Source organism: Neomonachus schauinslandi, chromosome 7 (genome assembly GCF_002201575.2).
Source record: "Neomonachus schauinslandi chromosome 7, ASM220157v2, whole genome shotgun sequence".
NCBI lineage: Eukaryota > Metazoa > Chordata > Mammalia > Carnivora > Phocidae > Neomonachus > Neomonachus schauinslandi.
Genome location: NC_058409.1, coordinates 131,949,223 through 131,967,872, shown reverse-complemented (window position 1 = coordinate 131,967,872; position 18,650 = coordinate 131,949,223). Strand labels below are relative to the sequence as shown.

Sequence of the window (18,650 nt, the reverse complement as noted above, 5' to 3'; positions counted from 1 at the left end):
AGAGACTTTTTTACTTCTTTAACACTCCCCATTCCACCACTTCTTCAGATCATAAAAACTGAATTTGCTGAACACCAGAAATCTTTTGATATGCTGTTGTATAAACCATACATTTTGTTGGTTGACCATCTGCAGTTAATTAAGCCAGCTGGTAACTGGTTAACTGGTTGGTAAATGCCTCCTCTGTAAGTTCTTCACTTAGTCCATCTGTAGCTGTGACTGTTCCCCCAATCCCTTTCTCTCCTTTCATAGCCTCTCTGAATTTCTGATGGAATAATTTTAGAGATTCTACATAACTGTGGAAGCCTCAGGTAGACATGGCAGAGAGAATATCTTCTCCATTGATTGTCTTCCATTTCTCTTGGCAGCATCTTTCACTTGCTTTAGATGTTAAAAAGCTGATGAACTCACACATTCTTGAACATATTCTTTGGCATCTTTTGCAGTCTTTCCATTTCAGGTATGGCATTTTTCATTATCTTTTCTACATTTGTAATTGGAAGATCTATATCTTCTTCTCTGAAACTTTCTTTTGAACCATTTCTGTATTCATGATCATTCAAGCTGTCGTCAGTATCATCATGAGGTGGGATAACATACTGACTTCCTCCAACATAGTCAGCAGAAAAGTGTGGTTGAGAAGCACGTGTTGTAGCACGGTCTCCATCCATCTCCAGTGCAGCCCTGGTTGGCTCCTATCTCCAATCAGCTGTTTTGTTGGATAGAAAATGGCTGCAAAGGAACCAGTCCTGGTGTGGAGCTACCAAATCTTACTTTTCTTAATACACTGGGTATTGAGGAGTAGTGAGAAGAATAGTCTAAAAATATGAAGAAGAATTCTAGATCAATAAATTATTTAATATACCATTTGAAGACAAATCATTTAAACTAAAATAAATAAATAAGATTATAAATAAATACACAAAAATAAATAATAAAAAGCATCATTACTTCACTTCTGGAGTGCCAAGTGTCTATACCATTTTGCATTCCAACCAACAATGTATGAGAGTTCTTGCTCTACATCCTTGCCAGCATTTGGTGCTGTCAGTGTTCTCGATTTTGGCCATTCTAAGAGTTGTGTAGTGTTATCTTATTGTTCTAATTTTCATTTTCCTGATGACTTTTGGGGCAGGGCATCTTTTCATATGCTTATATACCCTCTGTATACCTTCTTTGGTGAGGTGTCACTTAAGATCTTTACCCCATTTTTTAATCAGAGTGTTTATTTTCTTTTTTTAAATTTAAATTCAATTAACTAACATATAGTGAATTATTAGTTTCAGAGGTAGAGTTCAGTGATTCCCCAGTTGTATGTAACACCCAGTGCTCATTACATCGCATGCCCTCCTTAATTCCATCATCCTGTTCCTCCATCCCCACACCCCCATCCCCTTGAGCAACCCTCAGTTTGTTTCCTATGGTTAAGAATCTCTTATGGTTTGTCTCCCTCTCTGATTACATCTTGTTTTATTTTTCCTTCTTTTCCTCTATGCTCCTCTGTTTTGTTTCCTAAATTCCACATATGAGTGAAATCATGTGATAATTATACTTATCTGATTGACTTATTTTGCTTAGCATAATACCCCCTAGTTCCATCCACATCATTGCAAATGGCAAGATTTCATTTTTTGATGGCTGAGTAATATTCTATTATATATATATACCACATCTTCTTTTTTTTTTTAAAGATTTTGTTTATTTATTTGAGAAAGAGAATGAGATAGAGAGCATGAGAGGGGGGGAGGGTCAGAGAGAGAAGCAGACTCCCTGCTGAGCAGGGAGCCCGACGTGGGACTCGATCCTGGGACTCCAGGATCATGACCTGAGCCGAAGGCAGTCGCTTAACCAACTGAGCCACCCAGGTGCCCTATACCACATCTTCTTTATCCATTCTTCTGATGATGGACATCTGGGCTCTTTCCATAGTTTGGTTATTGTGGACATGCTGCTATAAACATTGGGGCTTAATGTTGAATTTTAAGAGTTCTGTATGTTTTGGATAACAGTCCTTCATTAGATGTGTATTTTACAAATATTTTCTCCCAGTCTGTGGCTTGTCTTCTTATTTTTCTGACATTGTCTTTTACAGAGCAGACATTTTTTATGAATTTTAACAAAGTCCAATTTATAGATTATTTATTCAATGGAGCATGCTATTGGTGTTGTATCTAAAAAAGTTATCATCATACCCAAGGCATCTAGGTTTTCTTCTATATCATCTTCTAGTTTTATAGTTTAGTATTTGACAATTAGGTCTGTGATATGTTTGTAGTTAATTTATGTGAAGGGTACAAGGTCTGCAGATTCAGCTTTTTATACATGAATGCTCAGTTGTTCCAACATCATTTGTTGAAAAGACCATATTTTCTCCATTGTATTGTCTTTGCTTCTCTGTCAAAGATCAGTTGACTGTATATACATGGTCTATTTCTCAGTTCTCTATTCTGTTCTAATGATTTGTCTACTCTTTCACCAATACTATAATCATCTTGATTATTGACTGTAGCTTTATAGTAAGCTTAATGATGGGTAGTATCAATCTTCCAACTTTATTTTTCTCCTTCAACTAAGTAAATTCTTGATGAAATATAATTTTATAAATTTATCTTATAAGAAAATTTCAAGAAAAATTAACAATCCTAATATATAGTCATTTTTGTGGAAGAAGGTAGCAAATACTCTTCACTATAGGGATGAAGAACAGTACAATACATTTCAGCCTTTATTTGGGGGGGGGGATTCAAGTGGGAAAATAATTGTAACAACAAAAACAAACTAAAATCTCTTAGGGTAGCATTGGAGAATTCTAGTATAAATATAATGAAGGACTTAAAGGCAAAAAATACTTGTAAGGATATAATGGGTATACAAAAAATTCACTATGATGACTTACTTGGAAATAGGTGAAATTCATGGAAAATAATAGAAGTGACATGTAGAGGCTGCTTTAGGCAACAGACTTGAGCAGTGGAATGTAAAAAGGGCCCATAGTGACCACCACCTGGCTGAATACAACAGGCCCATTAGGCGACCTACCTTAAAATATCCATAAGCCCTAGCTAACCAATGGGCTACTTATAGCCAGGCACAGGTACCAAATAAGGGAAAATTCCATACTTTGCCATACCTCCTCATTTTCCCCTTTTAACATTCCCCACCCACTATCCTTCCAGATAGTGTTTCCTCTGCTGTTCTGTCCACGGCTTTTTTGTGGATTCAGTAAGCTTCTATCTCCTTTGTTCTGCCTCAGGTGAATCCTTTCAACTCCACGCTTCCACCTTATCATCACCCCAGATCTGGGAGACACCACATAACACATCCAATCTGGGAGACACCACATGACATATTTTAAAAATAGAAAAATGCAGGGGCACCTGGGTGGCTCAGATGGTTAAGCGTCTGCCTTCGGCTCAGGTCATGATCCCAGGGTCCTGGGATCGAGCCCCACATTGGGCTCCCTGCTCCTTGGGAGCCTGCTTCTCCCTCTGCATCTCTCTCTCTCTGTCTCTCATGAATAAATAAATAAAATCTTTAAAAAAAATAGAAAAATGCAATGTAATAATTTAGGCCTTATTCAAATTAACATTTATCAGGTTTATTGACTAGTAAAGATGGGGGTTTGCAAGGAGCCAAGATTAGGATTGAATCTTTTATGAGAAGAAATACATAAAAGTTTATTCTAATCTCAACTGTCTGAACATTTAATCAGTCTAACTTTATTCCCATGTTTAGACACAAGTTTAGAGAAGTGAAGCTTTCTTTTAGCACAGTGGTTGAAGGGAGATATGGTTCTTCTTTGGGGGTCAACTAAGGCAACAAGTGCTAAGATTCCTGTTAAGGACTATGATGTAGGAAACAAAGCAAAGAAAAAAATAAATTCCCTTTCTGCCTACAGCCCTTTGACAAGTCCTTGAAACGGATAGTGTGACCTTCCTCTAGGAACCAACTGCCTCGATGTTGAAACTTCGCTAAAGGCGGAAGGCAATTTTTTTTTTATTATTATGTTATGTTAGTCACCATACATTACACATTAGTTTTTGATGTAGTGTTCCGTGATTCATTGTTTGCATATAACACCCAGTGCTCCATGCAATACATGCCCCCCCTTAATACCCATCACTGGGTTAATCCATTCCCGCCAACCCCCCTCCCCTTAGTTTGTTTCTTGGAGTCCATAGTCTCTCATGGTTCGTCTCTCCCTCTGATTTTCCACCCTTCATTTTTCCCTTCCTTCTCCTAATGTCCTCCATGCTACTCAGGATCAGAAAGGATGAATACCTAACTTTTGTATCAACATGGATGGACCTGGAGGAGATTATGCTAAGTGAAATAAGACAAGTAGAGAAAGTCAATTATCATGTGGTTTCACTTATTTGTGGAACATAAGGCAAAAGATAATCTTAGCTTAATATTATTCCCATCTTCAGGGTTCTGTGAGTCTACTTTAACATATAGAGATTCCTTTGGAGGGGGCCTGGGTGGGTCAGTTGGTTAAGCATCTGCCTTCGGCTCAGGTCATAATCCCAAGGTCTTGGGATCAAGCCCTGCATCAGCCTCTCTACTCAGCGGGGAAGTCTACTTCTCTCTCTCCCTCTCCCTTTGTGATCTCTTTAATAAATAAATAAAATATTTAAAAACAAAGAAAAAGTAAAAAAAAAAAAAGAAATTCCTTTGGAAACTTCCTTTATCTCTATCCCCCAAGATATGTATTAGCAATCATCTCCAAGCATATGACCCACTGATATACATCTGAGGGTGTTATTAGAAAATAAAAAATGACCTTTTCCTAAGAATAGCTAGTCCACTCAAGATCCTGGAAACCTTGTGTCCAAAATTCCTTAGAGACTTATACTATCCCTCACAACCCCAGTGCAGCTCTTTTGTCCACAGGTCCTGTCCCTGTGTTTTAATAAAACCACCTTTTTGCACCAATGACGTCTCAAGAATTCTTTCTTGTCCATCAGTTCCAAACCCCAACATTTCCACATCAGACTATAATACAGTTTAGTTTGAGGTTGGTTGCTTTCTTTGCTTGTTTGTTCTTTTTTTGGCCTAGTTTTGCTGCCCTGACTGAAGGTCAGGTCACTTCCCCTTTTTGAGCAGCTCATTAAATCCACATGCCAATCACTTCCCTTATTGGGTTTTCATCCATGGGAACTTTAAGTATCATCAGCCCAGGGACCAAGCACCAGACGATGTACTCCTGTACCCCAGGGTACACCAAAGTTATTCAAATTATCCAATCCCCAGGGAGCCTGAGAGAGCTAAGTAGCATCACTCTGCTTGTTGCATAACAGCTTGCTGTTACCCTTTCCAGAGGCAAACCCCTGCGTGGCCCTGTCTGGAAGCCTTTTTATTTGGAGCTATACTACAGAGTTCTTCCTTCTAGACATTCAAGTGTCATTATGTTCTGCCCTGCCATCAAAAGAATCTTTAAATCTTATGAAACAAGGCAGGACACTTTTTTTAAAAGATTTTATTTATTCATTTGAGAGAGAGAGAGACAGAGAGAGCACACAAGCAGGAGGAAAGGCACAGGGAGAGGGAGAAGCAGACTCCCCACTGAGCAGAGAGCCTGATACAGAGCTGGATCCCAGGACCCTGAGATCATGACCTGAGCTGAAGGCAGATGCTTAACTGACTGAGCCACCCAGGTGCCCCAACAATGGTTATTCTTGAGGCAGTGGGCTCTGAGCATTTGACAGGGCAGGCTTCTATAAGAATATCATCTTCACATAATGGAGAAAATATGCTAAAAATTCTAGAGAATTCTGAAATCTCTTAACCTAACATTGAGTATTAGCTATGTGAGTGGCCTCTTTGTTCCAAAGTTCGGCCTCTGTGCAGTACACTTGGGGATGTGCCAAGTGCTTTAAGTAATTTCTCTCACCCCCCATTCAATATCGATGGTCAAATTAGTTATATTTCCAGTACTCTTTTAGATGCCATCCTTCTTTCATCCATGTTGCCCATCTTTCTCCTTATTGTGGTTATTTTTACAATCCATTTCTTTCAACTACAATATCTGGAATATTTGTCAATCTTCCCTTACTGTCTTTTTGGTTACTGTCCACATCCTTCCTTTACATATATCCTGCTATTCTATTTTGTATAAAAGAACCATTGAGAATGGTGGTGATGTTAATGTCACACAGAGAAGTTTAGCTGTGTTATAATTTGAAGAGCTGAACTTTTCAATGCAGTCAATAAGTGAATTAATAGGGCTTGTACTGGATTGAGAAGGGAGAAGTAAATTTTCAAGAGAAAAAAGAAAAAAGCAGAATAATAAAAGCATAAGAGAATTATTTGTAAAAATCTAAGGAAGTATGTTCTACTATACAGATGAAATAGATAATTTCCTGGGAAAATATGCTTTAGCAAAAATTGACTCCATTCAACATAGAAAACTTAAAATAATTCAATATAAAATTCAGCAAGAGTTATCAATCAATTTTCTCCCCGCAAAGCACTTCTATATTACTTGGGTGTAGGTAAATGCTTTCTAACTGTGTATCAAAATTCAGATGCAATAATAAAAAATATTTACAAGTTAGACAACCAAAAATTCATATGGAAAGCAAAAGCTATAAGCAAACCAAAAGATATAAAACAAACTGGGAAAAAAATATTTGTGACATATATTACATATAAATGAATAATAGTCCATATTTTTTACAGTTACCTCCTATTTATTAATAGCTAATCTCATTCACATACATATATAACATTTATTATTACATATAATCTCCTATTGTTCTGCTTCTCTAGAGAACCCTCACTAATATAATCCCTCCTAGATTTCTACTAATAAAAACACATTGAAAGCCTTTTCTGGTTCCATACAAATTTTAGGATTATTTGTTCCATTTCCTTGAAAAAAGTTGATTGTATTTTGATAGGGATTGCATTAAATGTGTAGATTGCTCTAGGTAGCATAGACATTTTCACAATATTTGTTCTTCCAATCCATGAGCATGGAATGTTTTTCCATTTCTTTGGGTCTTCCTCAATTTCTTTCATGAGTATTTTATTTTCTGAGTACAGATTCTTTGCCTCTTCGGTTAGATTTATTCCTAGGTATCATATGGTTTGGGTGCAATTGTAAATGGGATCGACTCCTTAATTTCTCTTTCTTCTGCCTTGTTGTTGGTGTATAGGAATGCCACTGATTTCTGTGCATTGATTTTATATCCTGCCACTTTACTGAATTCCTGTATGAGTCCTAGCAGTTTTGGGGTGGAGTCTTTTGGGTTTTCCACATAAAGTATCATATCATCTGCGAAGAGTGAGAGTTTGACTTCTTTTTTGCTGATTCGGATGCCTTTTATTTCTTTTTGTTGTCTGATTGCTGTGGCTAGGACTACTGGTACTATGTTGGATAGCAGTGGTGATAGTGGACATCCCTGACGTGTTCCCGACCTTAAGGGGAAAGCTCTCAGTTTTTCCCCATTGAGAATGATATTCGCTGTGGGTTTTTCATAGATGGCTTTTATGATATTGAGGTATGTACCCTCTATCCCTACACTCTGAAGAGTTTTGATCAAGAAAGGATGCTGTACTTTGTCAAATGCTGTTTCTGCATCTATTGAGAGGATCATATGGTTCTTGTGAACTAGAGGGTATTATGCTAAGCAAAATAAGTCAATCAGAGAAAGACATGTATCATATGATCTCACTGATATGAGGAATTCTTAATCTCAGGAAACAAACAGGATTGCCGGAGTGATAGGTGTGGGAGGGATGGGGTGATAGATATTGGGGAGGGTATGTGCTATGGTGAGCCCTATGAATTGTGTAAGACTGATGAATCACAGACCTGTACCTCTGAAACAAATAATACATTATATGTTAAAGAAAAAAGAAGATAGTAGGAAGGGGAAAATGAAGGAGGGGAAATCAGTGTGGGAGACGAACCATGAGAGACTATGGACTCTGAGTAACTAACTGAGGGTTCTAGAGCGGAGGCGGGTGGGGGAATGGGTTAGCCTGGTGATGGGTATTAAAGAGGGTATGTATTGAATGGAGCACTGGGTGTTATATGCAACAGTGAGTCATGGAACACTACATCCAAATAAATAAATAAATAAATAAATAGAAAAAAAATTTAAAAATATATTGAAAGTTTATTCAAAGGCATATTTCCCAATATAATTTTCACAACTGGCCAAGAAGAGTCAATAAGGGTATGGAAAACAGATGGATATCCTATAGAACAGAGCCCAAAGTCATAGTGTATGAAGTGGGGAACTACTCCCAGGGAGCAGAGGCAGGGTTTAATCAGGGGATACATCCTACTCCTGCTTTAGGATATCTGGCAACAATTACCTAGTAATTACCTAGTAATTTCAATGGTAACAATTGCCATTGAAGAATTGGAAAACAGTATGGCAATTCCTCAAGATGTTAAAAATAGAGCTACCCTATGACCCAGCAATTAGGGTATTTACCCCAAAGATACAGATGTAGTGAAAAGAAGGGGCACATGCACCCCAATTCATAGCAGCTATGTCCACAATAGCCAGACTGTGGAAGGAGCTGATTTGCCCTTCAACGGATGAATGGATAAAGAAGATATGGTTCATATATACAATGGAATATTACTCAGAAAGGTGAATACCTACCATTTGCATTGACATGGATGGAACTGGAGGGGTTATGCTAAGTGAAAGAAGTCAAGCAGAAAAAGACAATTATCATATGGTTTCACTCATATGTGGAATAATAAAGAATAGTGCAGAGGACCATAGGGGAAGGGAGGGAAAACTGAATGGGAAGAAATCAGAGAGGGAGATAAACCATGAGAGACTGTTCTCTGGGAAACAAACTGAGGGTTGCAGAAGGGAGAGGTGTGGGGGGATGGGGTAACTGGGTGATGGGTATTAAGGAGGACACGTGATGTGATGAGTACTGGGCATTATACGTAACTAATGAATCACTGAACAATTAAAAAAATTGCTATGGAGCAGTATTGGTACGTACATACCATTCTTCTATGTTTCAAACAGCAATGCTTATTACAGTTGTTTACTACTGTTTTGGGGTGTTGAGGATGATATCTTGTTCTTTTGAGTTTGTAGATCTCCAAAACAGGAGATCTATGCCATCTATGCCTGGAGCTGATGTAGATGAGACATAGACTAATACTGATGAGTGATAGATGAAATAACTGGGGTTTCTGCAATAGGACAAAGACTATTTTGCAATGTGGGAGAGGCATGAATAATTCAGTTGAGATCTGACTATATGGTATATTAATGTCTTTGGTTTTTTCACTCCTGTTTGTGAGCATACAATTTGCCTTATAAATTTTCAGTGCCCTTCCACTTTGACTCTGACTTGGTCTTATGACTTGTTCTGGGGATGGACTATTGGCCAGATGTGATGTAAGCACAAGCTTTAAAGAAGAACTTGCACATTTCTGCGTGTGCAATTACTTTCTGCCATTGCTGTGAGATGAGCATTCTCAAGATATTCCAGTCATTCCAGGAAGGAGGAAGAGAGGTACATGGAAGAGAATCACCCCAATTGTCTGAGCCATCACCATCCTATATTATTTGTCAGACAGTCAATTCCCAGATTTGCTCAACTCCACCCAAGTTTAGCAGAGCCATCTAGTTAACCCCCCTAGAAGTTTTCCCAATATATGCTTATTTTCTTAAGTAACTGAGGCTTTGACATTATGTTTTAATATTTATTTATTTGTTTGTTTGTTTGTTTGTTTGTTTTTAGAGAGACAGAGAAGAGAGAATGGGGGAGGAGAAGAAGGAGAGAGAATCTTAAGCAGACTCTGCACAGAGTGCAGAGCCTGACATGGGACTCAATATCACGACTCTGAGATCATGACCTGAGCCAAAATCAAGAGTCAGATGCTTAACCAACTGTGCCACCCATGTGCCCCAATACTATTTTTAATGAATCATCATCATATACTTATGTACAGACCTTATTTTTATATCAAATCATAGTGCGTTATTTGAAAAGCTGTTAGCTAGTAACTTTTGTCATTATTCTAAGCCATACATAAGTAATTCAATTTTGAACTACTCTGTGTTCTATTTCATTTTAATTACCTTGTATCTATCTTGCCTTTAGAAAATAACCAATTTTAAATGACTGTTAGTATTTAGATAGTATATTTCTTGCCATTTAAGTGTACAAAGTAATGAATTTTAAATAGAAAAAAGTTACCCAAGCATAAAATCATTTAGCAAAATATTTATATAACCATAGATATTTTTGTTTCTTAGAAAAGGTCATTTGACTATAAATATGACATTTTTGAAAGTGTGACTGTGGTAAAACAAAATCAATTTTAAACCATTTACCACACAGTAATAAAAGCCCATGTTTATCTTCATTCTCATTATCAGTTAATTCAGTCATGTCTATGTAATTATTAGATCTGAATATGACCTTCTCGTCTTTCTGGGCAATTAGCTTTTTTTCTGCATACTCGTGCATGAGATACAGACTTTAAAAAAAAAAAAAAAAGTTTTACATAGAAAAGTGCATTATTTTAGTAAAAACTCTGTAATCTATATTTAGGGATATAAAGCATATGCTATCTGCATTTGATGAATATATATTGTTTCAAGTTTTTATTTTGCTTTTCACATTACATTAAAGCATGGATCCATGACATACTTATTGCATACTTTCTTTAGACCACGCCCATGCTAAGGATATAAGGGTATATCCGATGAAAGATACAGTTTCTACACATTTCTCCCCAGACACACTACCCAACTGTTGCAGCCAAGTAACAATTCTCCTGCCATCAGAAATATCCAGGAAGAAACAGAAAAGTCCTGTGACTTAAAGGGAGCCATGTCAATTACTAAGGTACTTCCTTTCAAAGTGCTGTCCCAAAATTAGAATTAGTTTCTAATTAGGTTAGTTTCTGCAGTTCACAACAAACCAAGTAGTAGGAAGAGGCTGTAGTGTTCCTTCTTCAGACACCACAAATATTATTTATGACTTTCTTGAGTATTAAAATGGGAAACATATCCTCTATCCTCAGCTGTGTATCCTAGTTGTCAATTTTGGAGTGATAAGAAAACCAGCATACCGCTCACGATTATGTAAAACACTGAAATTTCATGCTTTGTAAAATAAGATGGATGCTGACATTATTTATTTTTTTAATATGAAGAGATTCAACTAAAAATAAATACAATAAAATCAGGTGTTAAAATGAAGTTATATATGAATTATAAAGACAGCATATTAGTTTTCTATTACTGCTGTTACTAATTACCACAAAGTTAGTGGTTTAAAACAACACAGATTTAATATCTTACAGTTCTGCAGGTTAGCAGTCTAACACAGGTCTCACTGGCCTAAAATCAATGAGGATGTAGGGCTGCATTCTTTTTTGGAGGCTTTAAGGGAGAATCCATTTTTCCAGCTTCTCGAGGTCACAACATTCCTTGGCTCTTGGCTCCTTCTATCATTCTCCAAGCCAGTGATTAATAAATTAATAAACCTTGCTGATTTCCTTCCATAGCTCTCTATGACCACCACTATGACTACAGCTCTCTCTGACCACACCGGGGTTTGATTCTTTGCCTTTAAGAATTCATGTGATTAGTTTGTGACCACCAGGATAATTTAAGATAATTTTTCCATCTCAGTTTTAATCTCAGTCTTAATCACATCTACTGCATACCTTTGGCATGTCAAGGTAACATATTCACAGGTTCCAAGAACTAAGACATCGTCATTATGAGGGACCATTATTCCACTTGCCACAGACTGTTAAAGAAAGCAGTGGTGTTCCGCTCAAAGCATCAAAATGCACTACAGAATTAAAAGAGAGAGAGAGAGACAGAGAGAGAGCGGAAGGATCTCTCCCAGACCTACTGCTTTAGGATCTTCAGTGCTGGGTCTTCACATGTTCGTTTTAAATATTTCTGAGCATCTGCTAATTGACAGGCATGAGTACAAAAATATGATAATGTTTAAATAAAAGCAATATTTTTAAGAGAAAACACACAATAAATACATCATATTATGCCACTCAAAATATTTTTCCACTCTAATTCAAATTGCTACGAAAAATCATGATGTGGTCACATAAACACGCATATATATATCCCTAGACTTAACATATGTGCATGGATCTTAAAATATAAATTCAATGCCACTGCAAAAAATGCAAATTTGTCACATGTTTGGAGATTTGCATATGTAGCAGGAGCTGTTCTGGCAGTCTAAGAAAAATTTGGACTTGTAAGTGGGTATAGATGAAATGTTAACATCAGACACTTCCAGATATCCATTTCAGTGAGAATATAAGCATAAGAACTTCGGTGATTCATTGAAATACAGAGGAGAGATTGCATCTGAAGAAACCGATAATAAGGATTGATGAGGACGGTGGGGGTATGTGATAACGTCTATTCCACTTCTGTGCCATATAGATGGGTATTTGAGCCCTGACAGTGTTATGGGCAGAAGTGCTATGGGCAGAGGATAAAGGATGTTAGGGACAGTATAAGAAGAGTATGCTATCTTTAGGAAAATGGCTATATTTAAATCTTAGCTTCAAAACCGCTAGCTATTTAACACAAGATAAGTCACATAACCCTTAGCTTGTACTTCATTACTCTCACCTGTAAATGACACAATAACTTTACCTATTGGAATGGAAACTGCTTGTTAACGTACAGCCTCAATAGCTAGATAAATTGGCTCTTTTTGCACCTCAAAAGGAAAAATAAATTGAAAAAATCGTGTACAAGCAGCCAATTAAGAATCATCCTGGTGACAATAATATAACTAAGAGTATTTCTTTTCCACACAAGTTTGATTGCCTCAATGTAGCTTCATTTGTTTGGAAAAGAAGAGAATAGAATGTGAAGGCAAGGAAATGAATTATATTTTGAAATTTTGACTAGTACAGAATTCCAGTATGGTTACCAGTACATGGTACTGTCTAGAATCAAATAAATTAAAAGCATACTATTCTTGGGGCGCCTGGGTGGCTCAGTTGGTTAAGCGACTGCCTTCGGCTCAGGTCATGATCCTCGAGTCCCTGGATCGAGTCCTGCATCGGGCTCCCTGCTCAGCAAGGAGCCTGCTTCTCCCTCTAACCCTCCCCCCTCTCATGTACTCTCTCTCTCTCATTCTCGCTCTCTCAAATAAATAAATAAATCTTCAAAAAAAAAAAAAAGCATACTATTCTTTCAAGGGAATTATAATGCCAGTGAAGCTAGCAACTGGAACTAAAATATATTTTGACCATACACATTTTTAACAGAAATCAAGTTCACAAACTTGCATGTATAGGAGGCTGTCTATGGAAGCTTTCCATACCAGAGGTAGCCTTCTGCCTCAATATTCACTTTATGTGACCTGAGGAAAGGACAAAGATGTCCCAGAAAGCTGAGCAAGGGGCTCCAAAAGACATAGATGAGAGAATTTTTTCCAGAGAGCAAAATTAGGTTGTAATCAAGGATCTTTTCAATTCCAATTGGCAGAACTTTACCATTACCCTGAGTATCTCCAAATTTCATTTCCAAAATGGGGAAGTTAATTGCAATGATCTTGCTCCTACTTTACCTTGTTTATTGTATAAGCTGAGAGCAAATTACATCTTCTTGGTTCATATATTCTAGCATCATAGCTCCATCTAATTGCATGTGGCTATTTGCTGGAAACACCTTGAATCTTCATCAGAGAAAGAATGAACATATTCCACATGCAGGAAAAAAATGATAAAATTGGTATTTGATGAATAGAAGGGTAAACAGGGCTAGGGACTGGTAGCACAGAAAACAGACCATTTTCCCTATACTCATAAGGCTCACTGTTTTCTGAAGCATTACCCTGTGACTGAGTTAGGACCCATGGAATAAGAAAGAGTCTGGCTTCTCACAACTTCCCAAATGCAATTCTTTCACCTCTCCATCTGCTGACTGGCTACTGATGCCCACAACAGTATTGGGTTGAAGTGGGAAGAACTTCCATCAACCTGATTTCCTGAATGGACTGGATGGAGTTGAGTCCTAATCAGGAAGCCCTCATTTAGTCTTCACATGAGTAAGATTAAATTCTATTGTGTTAAGTAAGCCACTGATATTTGGGGCCTTTTCTGTTATAGAAACTCACATTATTTTAACCAATTACTGGGCCTTATGGGGCTGTTGAGAGAATTACATGAGCTAATTTATGTAAATCCTCAACAAATAGTTCTTACACTTTTACTAAAATGTGTTTGACATTTTATAACTTGGGGCACATGCAGTGCTACTTTGGTTTGTCAATGAAATATAAATATTTCATTAAGAAACATAAGGGTGCCTGCGTGGCTCAGTCAGTTAGTGGATGACTTCAGCTCAGGTCATGATCCTGGTCTCGGAGGATCAAGCCCCATGTCAGGTCCCCTGCTCAGCGGGGAGTGAGCTTCTCCCTCTCCCTCTACCCATCCCCCCACCCGTGCTTTCTCTCTCTCTTTCTCTCTCAAATAAATAAATAAATAAGAATCATATGTAATCTACAACTAATAAAGTAAGGGAAAAGTTCTATCTAGTGAAAAATATTAACTCATGAATCTGGCAAGAATTCATTAAACATTGGGGCGCCCAGGTGGCTCAGTCGTTAAGCGTCTGCCTTCGGCTCAGGTCATGATTCCAGGGTCCTGGGATTGAGCTCCACATAGGGCTCCGTGCTCAGCGGGAAGCCTGCTTCTCCCTCTCCCAGTCCCCCTGCTTGTGTTCCCTCTCTTGCTCTCTCTCTCTCTGTGTCAAATAAAAAAATAAAATTAAAAAAAAGAATTCATTAAACATTAAATTGTGATGATGGCTGATGTTTAAACAATTTTGGAATTGGCCCATTTAAGTGACTTCTGGTTTCTGAGCATCTCTAGAACACATGAAAAAATAAAGTTGAAAGTATAAATTCACAATTTTTAAAGTCTTTTAATATTTTTAGTATAGAATTTGTTTTCTCCTATTTATGTAATATTAATATATCAGTAATTACCCACTGGAAAAGGAACACCTGATTTTCCAAATATATGAAAATAAGATTGTATTTTGCATGGGAAATTTTATATTATATACTAAAGTGAGTATTTTAAATAAGAATATGTCTTGACAAGTATCATGTAAATAGGTAAACACATAGTAGAAAAATAAATTTTCTTAAGTATTAAGCAATTCTGCATTTGATACTTGGTGGTCCTTTAAAAAACGCTTCACAGTATATGCCATTGGTAATTGGTGTTAGCATATTTAATCAAAAATCAGTGTAGTTTAGGTATATTAATATTATGTTCCAATAGAACACCCTGGAGTGAACTTTATTGCTTAAACTGAGGAAAGGTCACACATTTTTGGCATATTATCATGTTTCAAAAATAATTACATTTTCCTTGTCAGTTGGGGTAAATGGAAAGATAAGATCTATAACATACACAATTAAATCTAACCTTCTTAATGGAATATTAGTGATCTGGGATTTACTTTCAACATTTATTAAAAAGGTATTCTTTATACACATATTTGTATAGATTATTCAGTGTAGAAGATTGTGACCCATTTCTGGAATTCTAGACCTAAATTATCTCATGCTTTTCTAATAGCTGCATGTGAATTTTCAATTGTCAACTCATACATGACCCATAAAAATGGGAATTCATTATTCTTCAGTTTCCTCTTTATAGTTATTAATTGATTTCATTCATCTTCCCATTCAAAAGCTATTGACAAAATATCTCCTTCCTACAAAGTAATTTTTTCTTGGACAATGCATATAAGCTGGACATAAAAGCACAGTTTAAACCAATAACCTGCAATAGCTGTCCTAGTGTGAGTGCACTTGACTAGGTCAAAACCTCATTTCCATTTATCAAATGTATCTTCATAAGAAAGATAAATACTCAAACTTGAAATGTTTAGGCAACCGTATCTCTACATTTTCAGAGACAGTTAGTCCATCAGAAATGATCCTTGGGAAAAATACAATGGTGATAATTGATTTGCAGAATGAGAAGCTCTTCTGAATGTGTTAAAGATTTATGCAGTCATATGAGAAACTTCCAGTTTGGTCATCATGACTAGCTCCAATAATGTTTCATTTAAAACAACATAAAATAAATTTTAAAAATGATTAAAGAGGAATTATATTCTGTACTTCTATTTCCATCATGCCTTGAAACAGATATTAACTCTACTAGAGACTGCAATTAGGCTGATTGCCAAGATAAATAACTAAATTACATAAAAGGGATGACATTGCCATATGGACTTAGAGTATCCAGATACTAACAGTTCTAATATTGACACTTCTATCCCGGGAAGCCAAAGTATTATATACAATGAATAAAAAGTATGATACCTACTGTAACTTCCAGAATTGAGCTTAAACTCTACTTCACAAAACTGGAATTTGATATGATAAATATCAGCCAAAGAAAGAATAAATTATACTCCAGAACTTAGAAGAAACTGAACTGAAAGCCTGCATAGAAAAATAAATTCTGTGTCTTTGTGAGTATGACATGATAAGTTATACACTAGCTGTGAAGAATGTACTTTAAACAGTATAATTTTCCATGAGTGCATCCTCAGGAGAATAGTGTCACCTAGCACTAATATTCATTTGATAGAAAATTACCTTGCAAGAGTGGAGGTGGAAAGATTTGACCCCTTACAAAACACCAGAGCTTTGAGTTTTGTGTTTGGCATTAAACATCCATGGACACAAACCATCAGAGACTCTTAACTATAGGAAGCAAACTGACGATTGTTGGAGGGGAGGTTGGTGGAAGGATGGGGTAATTGGGTGATGGGCATTAAGGAGGGGACTTGATGTAATGAGCACTGGGTGTTATATGCAACTGATGAATGACTAAACTCTACTTCCGAAACTAAAACAGTAAGACAATAAATAAATGAATAAATATTAAAAATTAAAATAAATTTTAAAATAAAATAAAAAATAAATAAATAAATAAAATATCCATGCCATAGAAACATCTTGTTCATGCCTGGGAAAGCAAAGAAAGATGGCAGGAACGGCTAGCTATATAGTTATATCCACTTCCTTCTTTAGTAGTAGAACTCTGAGGTTTTATCTGGACTGATGCAGCATGTTGTGGCTCTATGTCCAAATTCTTGCACCAGTATCCCACTTGCTGGTCATTTCTAAATAGGAATGAGCATCTGTCACCCTACTTCTATGTCTTCCCCAGTGCTGGTGGAAGGTGAAAACCACATCAGCCACTGTGAACACAGAGATTGAAATAACAGCATGTTTACAATGAAAGAGCTGCTAAACTAGCCCTAGAACATTTTCATTTGAACCATTCCTGTCTGTCCTTTAGAGAGAAATGAACTTCTATTCTTCTATAAGCCACAGATTTATGTGTGTGTCTCCTCTTACCACAACTAACGCAGAGGAATAGCTGTGAGTTGAATCAAGAATTTGGAAGAAGTCTTAGAACTTTGATTGCAACAAGCTGGGTCCAGGTTAAAGGGTAGATTGCCTTAGGGCATGATCTGAAATGAATGGGAATCAAGCAACTGATGCCTGTTCTGGTATGGCCCACTTACCCCCCTACACAAAACATCATGGCTTCTAGCTATATCAGAGTTAAAGCCTCCTACAGAGATCAATTGTAAACATTGGATAAAATGCGCAAATAAATTATTTGAAGGCTTCAGAGTACAATAAGACAGACTAAACTTGAGTGACCAATGCCTCAGAAAAAAGGATGGCATTATGACATGGGTCACGCACTTCCCACTGGTATTTCATTCGGGGCATGTGTGGATTAACAGTGCAGGGAATGGAAACTGAGGAGAAAAGAGCATCCTGGGATTTTTGGCCCTTTCATCAGAATGAGGTGATAAATTGGATTCTTTGCGCTTTGGGTGTTGAGTTTGATGAGTTCTTTATAGAGTTTGGATACCAGCCCTTTATCTGATACGTCATTTGCAAATATCTTCTCCCATTCTGTCGGCTGTCTTTTGGTTTTGTTGACTGTTTCCTTTGCTTTGCAAAAGCTTTTTATCTTGATGAAGTCCCAATAGTTCATTTTTGCCCTTGGTTCCCTTGCCTTTGGCGATGTTTCTAGGAAGAAGTTGTAAATTAAAAAAAAAAAAAAAAAAGAATGAGGTGATAAAAACTGAACTTCTGGATTGCCAAAGAGACCTAATTTTGAAAGGGTTGAAGAAAACAACCAAGAAATTAGCCTGATATTCTGCACGTCATTTGCCCTTGAAGCCTATGTGAACATTTAAGTTGATGACACTGTATTATTATGAGTCAAAGTAGACTCGCAGCAAGAAATATTATACGATATAAAAGGGAACATTTAGCTATTATTAAAAGTTCAATTTGAAAAACTATAAAAATCCTAAATTTTAATGCAGATTATAACTTCAAAATATATACATAAAGTGACAACCGACTAAAGTTGAAATTGAAAGATACTGAGTCATAATTCGAGATATCAATGCAACTTACTCCATAGCATAAAAAGTCAGACAGAAACTCAAGAAATATAATATTTGTATATCAAGATTAAGAAACTTGTCAAAAGTCACACACATAAAACCATATCCCCCCAACAATTGAATTATTTTCAAGAAAATATGGAAACTTTTAATTGACCAAATTCTGAGCCAATATATATTTAT

The 18,650-nt window shown here is 36.7% G+C and overlaps 1 pseudogene; it reads right to left on the bottom strand.

Moving 5' to 3' along the window:
* Window positions 1–49: 49 nt before the first annotated feature.
* LOC110584849 lies at window positions 50–671 on the bottom strand (annotated as a pseudogene).
* Window positions 672–18,650: the final 17,979 nt, after the last annotated feature.